This window comes from Chaetodon auriga, chromosome 4, assembly GCF_051107435.1.
Source record: "Chaetodon auriga isolate fChaAug3 chromosome 4, fChaAug3.hap1, whole genome shotgun sequence".
In the NCBI taxonomy this organism is placed as follows: domain Eukaryota; kingdom Metazoa; phylum Chordata; class Actinopteri; order Chaetodontiformes; family Chaetodontidae; genus Chaetodon; species Chaetodon auriga.
Genome location: NC_135077.1, coordinates 27392351 through 27410780, shown reverse-complemented (window position 1 = coordinate 27410780; position 18430 = coordinate 27392351).

Sequence of the window (18430 nt, the reverse complement as noted above, 5' to 3'; positions counted from 1 at the left end):
CACAGGTAATCTCTACTTTGAAATGTTGTCATGATTTCTAATAACAGGTTTTCAGGCTAGTTTAATACAAAATCATGAACATTTTAAAGTGGATAGTGGGCAGTGGGTAATGTCACAGAAGGCCTTTTCACGTCTCTCCTACCTGTTGCCGGATTGTTCCAGACTCTTTCCTCCTGAGTCCTGGCTGCTGGTGTGATCATGTGAGTTTTCATTCATGAGTGTGATTAACAAACTCTCTTTCTCCTCTGCTCATGAGTGTGCTAATGTGTCTCTTATGAACTTCTACTCACGGTTGATTTTTTCTGTTTCAGTTGCCTGCCTGCCGCGTCAACGTGTGCCTTGCCTCAGAACTGTCGCAACAGAGCTCCCTTAGTTTTTTTCACTAGAAAGTACAACATTTCCCTCTGAAATGTAGTGGAATGGAAGTGTAAATTAGCATATCATGAAAACGATCAAGTACAAGTTCCTCAAAACTTTACTTACTGTTTTCCCTACTATAAACTTATCCTGGATATAATTAAGCTCAGGGTGCAAAAGAGACATTGTGAAGATAATGTTATAAATCTTTCATATTTGTTTTTACCTTCAACACACCAACACACCAGTTCTAGGCATAGTCTTTCCTGAGCAGTGGGCTACATCATTTACAAAAACACTGTGGTGTGTTTCAACACAACGTAGTGCTTCATTAACAGGGCTTGATTTGAAAAAGTAGAACATGCTTGCTCAACAACCATTCTAAAACACATTTACAGCTGCTGACCCATCATGACAACTAACCATGCACATATAGTAGTAATTAGTAAAGAGTGCATTTTTGTTCCTTTTTATTTAGCTAAATGGGTTAAATCATAAACTCAGAAATAATGACAAAAATAATGAAAGACAAAAGGTAGAACAGATTTATGACTACTGACCCATTGTGACAACAAACAATGCACAGAAACTTGGCCCAGCCTCATTTGACAGCATGTAGAGGGGGGCATTGATCAACTGCCAAACAAGTCCCGCTCGCCTGCCACAGACTGTCATAGGCTGCCACTGTGGTGCTGCATGCTGCCAGTGCCACTAGGAGGATTGTACCCCTACTACTCAAGTCAAATCATTGACATTCTTAATGCTCTCAGATTATTGGTGCTGGGTTTGTGCTGAATATAAGCATATGTAGCACTTTGGGATCAATGGTTTTTAGATAGATATTTTTTTTAAAAAATGTCAAGGTATGTCAAACAACCTCAAAAGTGGCTTGGTTGCCGCCACAACAGGCACCAATAACCATCAGACCACTGCTCCTACCAGCCACCTCTACAATGGAGGCTGGCTCACTCAGATTCCATGTCCCCAGCCTCGCCTGGGATGTATGTCAAATTCCTCTTGAAGTGGAAGCTGAAGATCTCATGGGCAGCGGCCTCTGCCAGATGTTACAAGTTCACTCTCACTCCATGTTTGGGTGGTGTAACATGTCTGTCAGGCAGCCTCCCCCACCATCTGATCCAACTCACCACTAGGTGGTGATCAGTTTACAGCTCTGCTCCTATCTTTACCAGAGTGTCCAAGACATACGGCTGCAGGTCTGATGATACAATTGCAAAGTCAGTCATCATCAACCTTCGGCCTAAAGTGTTCTGGTCCCAAGTACAATTCTGAAATCCTATGCTCGTGTTTGTTATATCCAATCCATGACTAGCACAGAAGTCCAAAAGCAAAACACCACTCTACTTTAGATTGGGCAGGCAGTTCCTCCAATCACCCCCTCCAAGTTTCTCCATCGTTGTCTACTTGAGCACTGATGTCCCCCAGTACAAATGTGGAATCCCTAGACAGAATGCTTTTTAGGACACCACCCAAAGACTCCAAGAAGGCAGGGTACTGTTGAGTTACTTTTCAATGCTTAAGCACACACAACAGTCAGAACCTTCTCCTCAGCAACTTGCAGTCACATAGAGGCAACCCTCTCATTCTCTGGGGGGAACTCCAACACAATGGCACTTAGGCAGGGGCTTGTGAGTATCCCCACACTTGCCTCTCCAGTGCTATGCATGGGGGTGAGCCCAATTATATCGAGTTGGTACCACTCAACCTTCCACACCAGCTAAGGCTCCTTCCCCACAAGGTGATAGAGACAAGAGCGATAACATTCCATGTGCCTAGGACCAGACTGTGAGGAATCAGTTCACTGAATCCCCTGTTGCTTGGAGGGTGCAACTTTCAAAGCATCTGACGTCAATGCCTATCCCTCACAGTGGTGTACTCACAGGGCAGCATTTCCATATAGTTCTTTCAGGCTGTGCCCAGCTGAGCCCTATGGGTCAAGGCCCAGCCACCAGATGTTTGCTGGCAAACTACCTTGTCTGGCTCCAGGAGGGGGTTCAGTTTATCTATTCTGAGTTACTTGCTGCAACTCTTTCTTGGATGATTCATGTAAGGTCTGTGAATCTCTCTCAGTCTGGTCTGGTGAATGCAATGTGCCTGTGTACATTTATTTCCAGATACAACAACATTTTTTTTAAACCTGCAGCTATGCAGTTTAAAAAGTAAAACTAAACTCGAAAACAAGGTCAGAAAGTTAGCTCGATAGAACCATTTGTAATTTTGACCAAAATTAAGTTGGCATAAGGGTCAAAATATTATTTTTTCCTTGGTTAAATTCACATCATTATGACTGTAACTGTCAATAATGCCTTGAGGAAATATGTCCATCACACCAGACTCACACACACACTCACCCAGCCCAAACAGTTGTCCTGGTGTGCCTTTTTTCTCTGCCCCTGAGGATTTCTGCCAATCATACCAGCAGCAGACCAAAAGGCAATAGAAAATCTGTTACTTTATTTTTTTATTTTCATTTTTACCCTCCAAAAAAAACTGTCCACTATCCCTAAGAATGTGTCATAAGGATCAAAAAGTGTCAAAACTGGCGCTGTCTCACATTTAGACAACATTTGGACACACACACATACATGGGCATGCACATTACACATTACCACTCATGGATTCCTCTGGTCTTTAGCCAGGGATAGTCTGACAGTTCCCTGGGAATTGACTTTGGGATCCAGGTGTGTGTGTGTGTGTGTGTGTGTGTGTGTGTGTGTGTGTGTGTGTGTGTGTGTGTGTGTGTTTGTGCGTGTGGACCATTAGGGACCCATGGGAGGGATGTCAGTCGTTGACAAGGGACTGGTCCATTTCCCAAAGGGGACAGCAGGGAAGGGGTAATAATGGTGGTGATAGGTGAGCTCCACTCTGTCTTTTTTAACTGTGTGTGTGTGTGTGCATGAGCCTGCCTGAGGGCTTTGGCTTACCCTTGTTGGAATAATAAGAATAAAGTATTATGGTGAAGATGATGATGATAATGATGATAATGATAATAATAATCTTAATGATGCTGATGGGGAGGAACAGAAAACAGCAACACTGGAAAACTAGATAGAGGGAAGAAGAGGAGACTGGAAAATACACTGAGCAATGTTGTGCATGCAATGTGTATGTTGAAAGAAATTATCTGTGACTTCTTAATGTACATTTACTTTTCTTGATAGCTGAAGTTGATCAGAATAAAAACAAAGTAAAAAATAGCAACAAAAAATGCTGATGGAAAAAATTACCAGGTCAAAGAAAGATGTGAAAGTTTTCTTCTTTTTTTTTTTCAGGTATCAGAGTCCCAAAAAATGTTTTCATACTCCATCAGTTACTCTTAGAATGATTATGTTCAACTGGGTAATACTTTTTAAAGGAAATCTACAACAAAACAGTTATTAAGTTTGTTAAGCATGTTTATATTGGGAGCTTGGGAACTATGACAGGTTCAGCTGTAGCTCAGTTATGACATTGGCTACTTAACAGAAGTACATAAGTAGGAAAACATCATTCAAAATCAAATTTAAATTGACAGAGACATATCATGTGGTTATTTGTACAAATGTTTTCTTTCTTCTACTATTCTGTGCAGTCTATTTGAATTTTTTAGATAAAATACACCTGTTATCTGAAATTATGTATATGTGTATATGTTGACATTGATGTACAGTATGCGTTAGATGTCTGGCTGTATGTGTCTTTTAATAGCAATGGGCCAAATGCAACTAAAACATTTTTTATGGTTAAAGTCAGGCAACTAAACACAACAGAGAAGGATATGGAAAGAGGGATGTACAATAAAATACTGAAAAAGTCAATGCTGACTTGAAATGAGATGGAACAAATCATTATTAATATTTAAAATGTTTTTCAAATTGCTTTAGAAAACAGTAAAAAGCTCATAAAAAGCTTTTGAGAGACTGCACCATGATCCCTCATGGTGTTTTTAAAATGTGACAGCCCCTGTTGTTACTTTTCCTGTGTGTTGTTTGTTTTTACTTTCAGGTGAGTTTTCTACTGGGGACACCTGACGGGTATACGACAAAGCAAGATTAATAGGTTATTGATGATGTTGAGAGTGTCACAAAAGTGGCATTCTTCATTTTTACGTATATCTGTCCATTTTAACGACCTCTGAGTGTGTGGGCAACACACACTCAGACCATTTTGTGTTGAAGAATAGTCAAATGGTGCAAAAAACCTGCCCTTGTTATGGGAATGTGTACAGAGCCTGATGAAGAAAGCTAAGGAAAGCTTAGAAAGTCCATAACCACCATCATGAAACCCATTATCTGTAAATAGGTTTCAAGTTCTCTTGAGCCAGCTCATGTAGAGAAAGCCGGGCTGTACTGGAACTTGTTTCACAGTTTCTGTGTTCCCAGCTCCAGCCTTCTCACTCACTCTTCAACAACATTCGCTGGTGATTCTTGCACACAGGCAAAACCCTACACTACAGATATGTTAGGATTCTGCAGTATCGTCTCCCAAATTCCTTGTGTTTCCTATGTTGCCCCTTTCTTGTGTCTCCTGTGTGTTTCTCCCCTTGATTAATTTGTATACAAACAATACTTTGGCTATACTTTCTCTAAAAATGGCCTCTCCTTTTCCCTCTTTCTCATAGTCTTGTTAGCCTTTTTTTTTTTTTTTTTGACAAAAATAGGTTTTTGAAACATATCAGTGTGTCAATAATTCCAAAATGATTCAATCTGTAACTTAAGCAAAGAGAATATTTTGACAATAAATCTCAAAAATATTAAAACATATATGGTTTGTTTCAGAGGCATCATTTCAGTCTTAGATTGTGTGATACTTTGTGTGTAAGGCTAACACTGTACGTCAGTGTTGTGCTAGAAAGTAGGGGAACTTTATGAAGTGTGGAACAATCAGAAACTTTAATATTCATCCCCTGGAAGTAATGTATATCAAAGAAAACCTGAAGTAAGTCTGGCTCGTAGTCACTGAGACATCTACTCAGGAAGACACTGTACAGATTAAACCTGATTTTAACCCAGACTTGGTACAAAGTAATGTTGCCTAGAACAGACTGACAGCACCATTCTGAGGATCTGCTGCAAGTCAAGACAAAATAACATCAGAGATGATACCAAGACCAAAATATGGCCTCAAAAAGAGCTACTTAACGCTGGTGACCGGTGAGTCACTCTCATTGCCCTGCTCAGTGATAGCTCAGCGATGGGTCTTGACTGACAGCCTTCCTCTCCTCATCCTCCTCCTCTGACTTCTCAGCTAACAGCATCTGCTTACGACTGGTTAGGGAGTGAATATCGCCGGGGGACTCTCGCAAAAATACTGTACAACTATACCAAGTCTGTGTCTGTCTGTCTGTCTGTCTGTCTATCTGCATGTGTGTGTGCATGTGTGTGTGTGTGTGTGTGCATGTGTGTGTGTGTGCGTGTGTGTGTGTGTGTGTGTGTGTGTGTGTGTGTGTGTGTGTGTGTGTGTGTGTTTGTGCCTGCATGTGCGTCTGTAGTCCCAAAGCAGTGATTGATCATTAATATTTTATTTCTTCGGGCTTGGTGGAACCCCTCAGGAGAAAAACACATTGTTATTATTCACACACATTCACCTATCTCACACACATACATACACAGGAACACATTTGCCCTGAAATGCACAACACCATATGGATACTTGAACTGTAAAATACTGCACACACACACACACGGACACACAAACACACACACACAAACACACACACAAACACACATGCACACACACATACACAGTCCAATTTGTCTCCTTGATGGTTGAGTTGTTTTGGACAAGGAGTCTCAAGAGACACAAATGCATCCATGCTAGGACCATGTGCTTTGTTTTCTGTGTCAACCTATCTGTGTTTGTGTGTGTGTGTGTGTGTAAGCTAGTCAGCTGATTATCAAAAAAGACAAAAAAGACAATATGAATGTTGAGAGAATAAGGGTTATGACCTTTGTTTGAATGTATGAACCTCTGTGTGTTTGTGTGTTACAGCACATGAGTGTTGGAAACAAAGAAAATCCTCCCAGGTGAATTTGTTTAGAACTAACTGTCCAGAGCAGCTGTTAATTTTCTGCAGAATATCCACTACACTACCACACACTCCTCCAAGTCCAACAGCATCAATTATTGATGAATTTTACATATTCTTATTTGTTTTTTTCAGTTCATTTGCATATAAGGGAAAAAATGTGGGGGAAAAGAAAACTCAAGACTGTTTTTTCTCTACTTTCCAGGCATGTTTTGGCTGGAGTAACTGTTCAGGAACCAGTGTGCTCATGATAATCCTATTTGGTATTATCAGTCTTGTTTAAAATTTCTTATCCTCCAGTGAAACCTGGCCTCTGAATCTCAATTTATGCAAAGTTAAGAAATCATAATTAACATTAATGACTCAGAAATGTGTCAGTCCCTAATAAAATTTAATTTAATTAATTCAATTTCTCTGCCTTTTGTCTCCGACCACGAGTCTTGCATTAAACTCCATGGATCAATGTTTGCCTGTAACTACTTGGTGTTTGGTTCAACAAACATTTCAAGAGAATCTGTATTCTATTGAAAGACTGTAGTTTGAACTTCACTGTTGCTTAGCTGCCTCTGCCAAGTCTGTAATTGAAGTTATTATAAGCTATTCCTGTTTTTTGGTGGTATAGTCTCTTTCTGTGTCCCGAATGTGAGAGGATGCTGGCATTGTTTGTTCACTACTTCTCTGTCGATATAAATCCTATTTTTCTCAGTACCAGTGGCAGCTTTTTGGCCATCCAGCCTGGTAAAGATCTATCCATCTTTTTGGAGTCTACCAACTGTTGCTTGGATCACTGATTGTTGTGTTTAGTTACTCTGTTTACCTACCTGTTGCCAACCTGAAATACCAGCTTCTGCTCCACCAGCTGCTCCACCAGCTTTTCCACTGCTGCTTGCAACAAAGTCCTGGGCATCTCACCACCTATCTCACTGTGAAAAGCCTGTCACTGGCTTGGTCAGTGGGTTACCTGAAAAGCCAGCTAGCTCCTTGCTAGCCACAACCACAGTCATCAAGCTGCAGGAAAGTTGCGTACTGCTAACACTAGCAGTTGCCCAGCTGCCTCCTCTGTCTCCACGTCTTCTGCTCTCATATCCTCTGGCAAACAATCCTCAAGCTGTTCTTCTTCATTCCTCAGTCCTCCTCACACACCATGCTCTGTATCAGCCTGTTGTGCTTGATGCTTTGGTCAGCTAGCCCATGGCTGCCAGCAAACTTCTCCAGGATCTATGCTCTATCATTCCCAACTAGTATGGCATTGAAGTATTCTACCTTGCATCTCCACCATCAAAAACTTCCGACTTCTATGACAACCCAGACACATCCACAGAGGCTCTGGTCACAAGTTTGTTTACTCACAGAGAGGTCACTCCATCCCCATTCTTTGATCAGCTGAGCACACCTCTACTCATCGATTATGTTTCTGACTCGATAGAAGCAACAAAACAGGTCTCACAGTTCATTTGGAAGCCTTCAGAGACCATTTGCAGCAATACAAAGATGCCCTTTCCCGTGCCTGATCCACCCTACTTGTCAGGGTCTGGGGCTTGTTGTTGTTTTTGTTTTGGTTTTTTTTCTTGTGGTTTCCTATGTCCACTTCCACCCTCCCTCTTGTGGTGTTTCTTGCAGCTCGTGTGGCAGGTGGCAGGGCTGGCCAGTTTCCCACCTTCTCTGGTCTTCAGTGAGGCACACCTGTTTCTCATCATCAGTAATCACCTCTCCATAAAATCCTGGTCATCCCCCCACCTTGTCACCAGATAATTCCGGTCTGCTCTGATGTGTCTCACCATATCACCTGGTTTCTGTCACCTGTGTGTCAGCTGCCACCCTTTGTTTTTTCGCCAGCCTCCCCATGGACAGCTGACTCCCATCTCCTCCGCTGAAGGTTTTGAAGAGCTGCATCTTTTTGTTACCCCCTAGCCAGCTGTACTTTCTGTGTTTTCATTAAAGCATCTCGAACTGTTGCCTGTGTCCAGCTCTGCTACTGTTGGTCCAAATTACCACTCGAAACACCACTACTCTCAACTGAGTCAGTCAGGCCCCAGAAACCCAAAATGACTTTTCTCCACAATCACAATCTCCTCAGCCCCCTAGACAGCAGTTCTCAGTCATTTACAATCGACAAATGCACCTCCTTCCTATCATTTTTTTTAAACTAAAATAGACCACATCGACCTCCACCACATCTGCTCCCCCTTAACCTACCTGCTCCCCTTTATCTTGCCAACCCCTGTCTTAGTTCTCCCCAGATTCCCCTACAGACTTCTCCATACTCGTTACTGGAATGAAAACTGCCACCTGCTCCCCCCTCCTTTGACACCATCAATCACTCCATCCTTCTCTCCTGTCTTGAGACTACCTTCAATATCACCGGCTCTGCCCTCAACTGGTTCAAATCATATCTCTTGGATAGACTTCGATTCATCTCCATCAACAACTGCAAATTCCCCACTTCACTGCTCCCCAAGGCGTCCACCAGGGTTCAGTTCTCGGCCCCCTCCTCTTCATCATGTACCTGTTTCCCCTCGGTCACATAATCCCCTGACATGGTCTCCAGTTCCACTGCTTTGCCGATGTTACCCAGCTCCTCATCTTCACCAAGACAGTCTCCACTGCCACCGACTCAACCCTGACAAACTGCATCACTGAAATAAAATCCTGACTTCAAGCCAATTTCCTCATACTCAACTGTGACAAATCAGAGATCATCATTATTGGACCAAAATCACTCTCCAAATCTACCCACAACATCACCCTAAATATCAATGGCTCCACAGCATCCACCTCCCCTCGCATCCAAAATCTTGGCATCATCTTCGACCAAACCCTCTCCTTTGACCAGCACGTTAAACACATCACCAAAACAGCATTCTTTCACCTCAAGAACATCACCTGTCTCTGGCCATCCCTCTCCTCCACAGCTGCAGAAACCCTCATCCACACCATCACCTCTCGTCTGGATTACTGCAACAGTCTCCTGTATGGTTCATATTCAGAAATTCTCAATAAGCTCCAATACATCTAGAACTCTACCACCTGCTTGCTCACCCACTCTCAGACCCTTTACCACACCACCCCATTCTCTACAAGCTCCATTGGCTCCCCACCCCCCAGAGAATCCATTTTAAAATCCTCCTCATGACCTACAAAGCCCTCAATAACCTGACCTCCACCCTACTTGACTGACCTCCTCCACCGATACACCGCTACGCTGATGTTAACCTCCTGTCCCCCCCATCTGGAAAAAGTACAAATCCTGGGGTGACAGGGCATTCTCCATCACAGCTCCTACCCTCTGGAACTCACTTTCTAAAGCCATTAGAGACTCCTCCTCACTCCATTTTCCAAAAAATATATATATATATATTATTTTTATTTATAGTGTCACATGGAAAATCTATTCTCAATACAAAATCCACGGTTCAACTACCAGTGAACAACAAAAAACTGATTCCAGGAAGCAAACAAAAATACTCAGTTTGAGACTTAATAAAGCATTTAAACTCATTACCTACCGCATTACCTCCCATAGCCTGGCCAGTGTGGTGCTGTGCTGCTCCAGAAAATGGCCTGGAAGCCATGCAGTTTGATGGTGGGTCAACAAAGTAGATACAATGGAGTTGGAGAATAATCTGATTCTGTAGAATCGGTGAACTGAAATGAATTAAAGCTCATCAATGATCACTCTCAGGACCTAACTCTACCTTTTATCTGAGGATTCTCCTGTATTTTACCCTTCTCAAATACAGAAACACCAAGGCTGGCTGTATCCCAGATAGCAAAATTCAGTTGAATCAACATTTAAATATGGTTTGGCAGAAATATTGAAATTACGTTGAAGCCTGACGTTGAAATGATACTGAAAGTGTCCCCTCTGTTTTGTGTTTGTTACGGCCAGCGCCGGCTCCCCTGTTTCTTGTGTGGTTTCCGCTGTGTGTGTGTGTGTATATACATATGTAGAGTAACCTGTGTGGAGCCTCGTCGCCTGTTGGATGCCTGAAGAGGGAGGCGTGGACCGACGGACGAGGTTGTGATTGGTGCGGCGGCGTCCAGGACAACCAATCGCCAGCTGCCAGCACCAATATAACCTGGCCAAACGAGGCAACGTGGCGGCTGATGTGCAGCACGCCAGATTAAACTGTGTGGTCCTTGTGGCAGCGCAAGCCGTGTAAATTGCTGAGAGCAAAATAGAACTGTGTGAAAAATAGGAATTTGGATGCTGACTCTTGTGTATTTATGTTTTGTTTTGTTTGTTAGTGCGACTTAGAGAAGTTTGGTTTCATTTTTCGTTCATAAGCCAAGAAGTGTTTGGTTACGTTCTCCTTTTGAGGACCCGCTTTGTGTTTTATTACTTTTATGGTTTGAGCAGCATCCACCCGCCCACTTCCTTTGTTTGCCTCAGTTTTCAACTTTACATCTTTTTTTTTTTGCAAACTTATCAATAAACCTTTTTATTTATACCAAGTACCACCGGTTATTATGTTGCTTCCCTTCCCCCTCGAGCCGGGGTCGTAACAGTATTGAATCAACATTGGATTTTCAACCATATTGGCATTGAATCAATGGTGATTCAGCCATCATCCAAATGGGAATCTACATTTAAATTTCAGTTGATTTTATGTTGAAATAATGTTATTGAATCAATATTAGTTCAACTATTATCTAAAACGTATATCAGATAAAAATGTTAATTTATAATTAACTGAACAAAATAACAGAAGAGGGTTTGATTTTTACATTCAGGTTTATTTCATTACTGTTTAATATTGTATAAAAAGTATAGTAGCTACAATAGTAGCCTGTCTACACAGAACAAGACATTTAAAACTGACCCCATGAAGAATGCCTTAACTTCAGGTTCAACTTGCACAAGCGGGACACTTGACACTACAATATCACAATTCAGTCCACGCTACATTAAACAAACAAAATCAAAGGCACACATCCAAACAGCAGTGGAAGATTAAATGAACTAAACTAACCAAACAGAAGGATACAGGACCGAACAGTGTTCTTTCTTCCCAGTGACTAACAGTGCACCCTCTGCTCCTTAGAGACTGAATACACACACAGAATTTTGAGATGCTAAGGAATCTACTTGTGTGTGAGGGCACATATTTGTGTGTGTGTGTGTGTGTGTGTGTGTGTGTGTGTGTGTGTGTTTGTTACTTGAGGATTCCGAAGAGACCTCATTTTCAACAAACATCCTCATCTCATCTCATCTCAGGTCACCTGCACCTAACTTTGATTAATTGTGTGTGTGTGTGTGTGTGTGTGTGTGTGTGTGTGTATAGTATAAAGTATAAAAATTAGTGATTGGCAATAGTAGCCTGTCTACACAGAACAAGACGTTTAAAATCCAACTGCTGCAAGAGAGTGCCAACTCCTTTAACCTTGAACCTTAAACAAACAACAAAAACAAAAGGCTGCACCCAGGGCTCCACAGCCATGGCCATGTGGAGAGGACATTGTGGGAGAGAAGCAGAGACAACACTCATGTCAGCACTCACAATGGAGGTTTTTGCAGAGCAGACAGTACTACAAAGCAACTACTACTTATGCAAACAGTAATTCAGGAATATCAAATTCACCTACATCTAGTTATTCTTTATGCCTCACACCAAGGGGTGTAACGTAGCCAATTTTTTACAATGTCGCTGAAGACCTGTGTAACAGAGTTTAAAAAAAAAAAAAAAGCACTGTGAATTTTATCTTAGTTTTTATTTGTGGTTATTTTAATTTTCCTGTGGAAACTGCCTCTTTTTTTTTTTTCTTTTTTTTTGCCCTTTTATGGCTCCTTTACCTCCTGGGTTTCCATAGCTCCTCCTCTCTTCTCCTCACAGTGCTGTGTGAAAATGTTCCAATATTATTTTGTTGTTTGCAATATAAAATTAGCTTTATAAACCGTAACCTCTGGTGTGTGGTGTTAACTGTTCTAAATATGATGTTATCCAGCCGTTTTGTACTGTTTTGAGCAGTTTTATTAAGAGTTTGGACAGAGTTTTCATGTAACTTTTTAGGTAACTTTTTTAGATTTGCTATTCAGCTTTCCACCAAAATCGTTGTCTTCATGTAGAGCAGGAGATGTTCCACCTTATTTACTTACTTATTGTTAAAAATTTATTGCTTAGGAGCCGAGGTGCAGACAGTGGACTGAGGGGCAAACTATATATGTTGTGTCTTGTGCAGGTACGTTTTTGTTTGATTTATGTTGTATTTTCCGTTGCTTCTGTTTAGTTCCCCCTCCATGTGTGCCTTTTTATTTTGTCCACCAGGTGTCACTGCTTGTTTCATGAATGTACTGTTTTTAGTGTTTCATGGTGATTTGGTAAGATAATTCATTCATTCATTCATTCATCTTCTATACCCGCGTATCCCTTTCGGGGTTGCGGGGGGCTGGAGCCTATCCCAGCTAGTAATGGGCAAGAGGTGGGGTACACCCTGAACCGGTCGCCAGCCGATCGCAGGGCAACATAGACAGACAACCATTCACACTCACACTCACACCTATGGACAATTTAGAGTCACCAATGAACCTAATGAACATGTTTTTGGTCTGTGGGAGGAAGCCGGAGTGCCCGGAGAGAACCCACACATGCACGGGAAGAACATGCAAACTTCATACAGAAAGGCCCTGCCCGACCCGGGGATCGACCTAAGATAATTCATGTTAAACTTTATATGTTCCAGCAGTCTTTGATATGACTCTGTAAATAATTTGAAAAGCAATTTGTATGTTGTATTAATTACATATTTAAATGTAATTTTATTTCATTCATACAGATTGTTAATAGACAAATTAGCCCACACAGTGCTGTCCTGCATTGCTGAGGGAGCTGAGGTGCAGACAGTGGACCGCAGGGCAAACTTTATATGTTGTGTCTTCTGCAGATGAAAATAAATGCTGGAAACCAGTCCCTGAGTCAATCTCTATATGTGCCCAAACCACATCCGTTACACCTGCTGGGTCAGTTTTTGGTGACACTGCTGACATGAATAGCACAAAAGTTGTATGACATACATATCTTACAATCTAATTTCATTACTAGGAACTGCATTTCATCAAGGCAACCTCAGGGGTTATTTTTTCTTCACATTTCCTTTATTAGTAGGTTAGCAGCTCGGCTCAAACTGGGGAGGTGGCTCTAAACTGCCAAGTCTACCTGCCCCTAAATTCCCCTAGATCTCTTACACACACACTATTGCTCTCTGACCCTCACACACACAGACACACCCTAGTCAAATTAGTTAAATGCAAGAGAAGGAGGCCACATAAGGGTGCGCATTTTCACTCCACAATATATCAATTAGCAATCACAATGTTTGTTGTAGCATCCAAACAGGAAAAAAATGGCTAAGTAGGTAGGTGAACATTATTTTTTGTAGCAGCCACTAAAAAATAGGCATTGACAAAATTGCTTTATTTTTTCTTTTTTACATATGTAACACATCTTGAACCGCTTAAAAATTCCTGAGACTGCAAAGGCAGTGGGAAAAATGTTTAGGTCAGCTATAGAACTAATTTGACAGGGTCGGTCAAGTTACAGCAAACATAATTTTAAGGATGGCCTTATTGATGGGGGAAACTGGTCGGGCAAATACTGCAATGTTTGGCCTTAAATGCACATCACTGTTAATGTGTCAAAACAGCGCAGGAAGGAACATTTATATAAACTCACCAAACATGCAGTCTTGCATCAGTGTGTCTTTGAACAGCTGCTTGGCATCACATAGTTTGCCTGTGGTAGGGACCTGCGGCTCCGCCATGCCATCTGCATTGCCCACATTCTAAATCGCAATGTAAAAAAGGCTCTCCATCTTGACCCCAGTCCTGTCCTCAATTCATTTGAAGGTAAGAAAGCTGGTGGGATATTTCCGAAGCAGCACAACTGCAGAAGTGAGTTCACTGATGTTCTTTTCAGATATATTAATGTATTATTTGTTTTATATTTCTGCATGTCAATAACATGATTTACTTTTTTGTCTTTAGGAGAAACTTGCTGTTGTTCAGGAGCAGATGCGGAGACCCAAACTGAAGCTGGTCAGGAGGTAGAAACCAGGTGGAACGGCACATTTCACGTGCTCCAGCGACTGGTGGGGCCCAGGGAGCCTGTGGCTGCAGCTTTGGCAAGTTTACAAACCAACATCCCTGGGCTAACATCAGATGAATACAATAATGTTACTGCGTACCTGTCCATTCCCTCACCCTTCAATGAACTGTGGTGTTGTCTGAGGAAAAAAGGGTATCTGGCTCAAAAGTGATACCACTATTAAAAACATTAGAGCAGATGCTCCAGGAGAAGACAAAAAAAATGCAACAATTCCACTAGCAAGGGAACTGGGTGAGCAGCAGAAATAGAGTCATAAAACATCCCAACTTTGAAGAGTTATTAACCATTTGGACTGTTTACAGGGGGGGTCTGACTTAGAAACACCTCTTCCACATTCTTTCAGGGGAGCAGAAGATACAACCAGTCCAACTCCAAAGGTTACCTTTCACCCAGGATGTTTCTCATGGAGATGCTAATTCTTTCATGATAGCCCCATGGGAGACAAGGACAATAAAACTGTCTGGATGGACAAGTGCCAGGCCTCAGAGGAACCTACAAAATCAGATAATGCTGATGTAAATTAGACATTCCTGAAGACAACTGTTTTGTATGTCTGTGAGCCTCTTTTCCCATCACACCAAGATAATGAAATCTATATGTTTGATTTAAATTTGGATGTTTTTACAGTATTAAACCCATCATCTGTACGATATCAATGCTCTTCCGGTGTTTCTAGCTTATACAATGACAAAACTGTGATTTCAATGCTCCTAAAAAGTTTGTCTGAGTTCTACCATGGAACCATACTGCCATCTAGAGGTTTGTAGCGGTTAGGTTATATATGCTTGACGTGAGACAGCTATTAATAAGTAAACATAATAGTGATAGTCATCTTGGGCAAATATAGTCTGCCTCTCTTTATTTCTTTGTTATGTTGAGTTAGTTATACCTTGTGTCATCAGGTATGTTAGGATGAGTATTAGAAATTGTTATCATGATTATTGTTGAATGTTGTCATCTATTCATAAGAATTGTCTAACGCATGTTGTGAACAATGCTGAAATGCTATTGAAAATGTATCTTTTAAAATATATCTGATTGACCATAATGAGAAGCAGATGAGCCTCTCGTATGAATCATTAGTTAATTCTCGCTCTAGAAGGTGAAACCACGTCGCGCCCGCGAACCATCCCACATGCGTGACGGCCTATTGATTAGACACGCGATGATATTGTCTGTAGAGCGCAGCAGACGCTCAGTTTGAATTTTTCTTTCGTCTCTTACAGTTGTTTTCCTCTAAGTTTCCGTCTAGTCTTCTCTTTTATCTTTAGTCTTGTTCAGTTATTTTTCCATTCCGTCGTTTTTTGTCTTTTATTGCTGCTCATTGTCATGCCAAGTATATTGACGTTGTTCTTCAGAAAACGTACTTTTCTAGTTTTTCTCTTCATGAAACTTTCATTTTTGCTCACTTAAGCTGCATGATTATTTTTTATTAATCAATTCAATTCTAGTCACGTTATAATAATTTTTGGAGACATTTTTCGACCGGCTGTTGAAGAGGCCCTTAATATTATTATTACCAATCTAAAGTCTCGCCATACGGCCACCGACTCAACCGAAGACCTGTAGCCAGCTGCTGACCCGCTGGTTCGGGTTAAATAATCATCAGAAGCCGTTCCTTATCTGTGACCGACTCCAGAGGTCTTCCAGCTCCTGAACATCCCTGTCCAACATCGGCTCTCAACCGTGGTTTGCTTGATTCGTCCGGCAGGCCACAACACAGATCGGAGCCACAGACGAAAGTTTGGAGTCTTTCATGTGAATTTGGAGCAGACATCTGCAGGAGCGTCGCTGGCAAAGTAGGCATGCTTAAGCGGCTTTGAATAAGAGTTGGTCCGTGAGGTTAAGATATTTGTTTTTCCAATTGCTTAAATTCTCTCAATCATTCTTTCAAGACATTAACATTACATTTGCGTCACCATTTTTCCCTTAAAACTACTTCTCACTGTCGCCAAACTCATTCTGCCATTGTTTTGCCATAAGTTTCTCTCTGCAGTTGTTTGTGTTACTTCGTATCATCCATATCATTTGTCGTATTATCCATTATTCATATTCATTAACATTATTGTGTTTAATAAATAATACTTTTCATACAAGTCGTGATCAGATGGTGTCCTTTTGAGCTGGATATAAGCAATCCCTGTGTCCAGAATTTCTGCTTGGGATTATCAGACTGATTTACTGTTGGTTCATTCGTTGTCACTCAATCAGCATTATAAGACATGATAAATAAAATCCTTCTTAGCTGAGGAAGGTTGGTGCCCCGTATTTTATTAACGAATGCAACATTAACTTATAGGTTTAATAAACTGATTCCCCCACAATTACAAGGTCCAAGTCATCTCTAGCTATCATCATCAGAGAATGCTGTAATTGAAAGACCTGGTAATTATTTTTGCTTTGGTTTAAGGTCAGTCTGGATTAATTAAACACAATCTGTTTATGCTTCTCAGGAAACAAACTTTGGCATTATTTAGATGACACAGTGAAGGACACCCCAAGAAACCACAATGTGACCGCTGATGCCACTGTCGAAGTCCAGAGATATTTGGCAGAACCAAACATTCCCAGGACGGAGGACTCTCTTCAGTTTTGGGAGAGCCAACAGAGCATTTATCCCAATTTGTATAAACTTGCTGTGGAGTTAAATGCCTCTGTGCCCTGCAAAAGAGTTTCCTCCAAAGCAGGAGAACTTGTTTGTAAAAGGAGGAATCATCTGAATCCCAGCACAGTGGAATATATTTTGTTTCTGAATAAAAATGAATAAATAAAACATAAATAAATGCCCACTGCCCCTTACCTTGTTAAAACACTGCAAAAGTTTGAAAACAATTGTTCCCCTGTCATCACATTATTCAAATGTTGACAAAATTATTTACTGATCAACATTTGACAAGTAATATTAGATTCCATTGTATTGTCATGTTAGATACCCATAATACAGTAAACAAAAATATAACTTATTAATATGAATAAATACACGGACGCTACATGAAATGCATTAAGATGAATTGATTTCTTCTTACTCTTTAACAGTCTTTGACCAGCAGGGGGGTTTGTGTGCACATGAAGCCTTGAGAAATGAACCTTTTTTTGAACCATTTGGCTGGAGGGTTTCAAGGCTTCAAGAAGCTTTATCTGGCCATCAGTACTTTTTGTGAAAATCCACCTGGACTCCTCATGTCTGTCTGCTTGGTCTCTCACACATCCCTACATTGGCACTTTGTGAGATGTAAAGTTGATTTTAAAATTTCAGTGCTTACTTTCATCATTAAAAGACAGGTATTTACAATACTACCTGTGTTATAATTTTTAATGATGTTATATATTAGCAGGACAGAAAATAAAAAAAGCCTTGAAATGTAACATGAGTAAAGCACACTAAAATGTGTTTCTGTCTCATGGAAATCGTGAATACGCAAAATGTAAATTTTACTGGAATTCATTGTTTGCAGATGACGTCATGTCACTCTTTTGTTATGGCACAAACTGCAGATAGAGGGCCAGTGATTTTCTGAATAAGAAGCACTATAACACACACTCAAAATGCCTATGTTTTGTGTCGTTTACGGTTGCTCAAATTGATCAAACCAAGAAACCATGAGAAACTTTTGAGTACAGAATGTAAAGGAATTGACCAAAAAATGCAGGAAAAAATGGCTTGTTAACTGTCTGCAGTTGGGAGGAGCCAAAGCGGCTAATGGTGGAAATGATGTAACATTAGCTATTGTTTTAAATCTGTGGTGATAGATTTTAAGTCATAGCTACAAGCAACTTTACTAACACTTGTTAAATCAGCGTCAACGGTTTCTTATATGACAGCTGAACGTAAATAACGTACCGTCTTGTTTCAAGACAATCCACACCTTTAGTGGCGTTTCACAGGAATTTGCAAGTGTTTAACTTAGCAACCGTAACTTAAACGTCATTTTCGGCACCGCAGCGC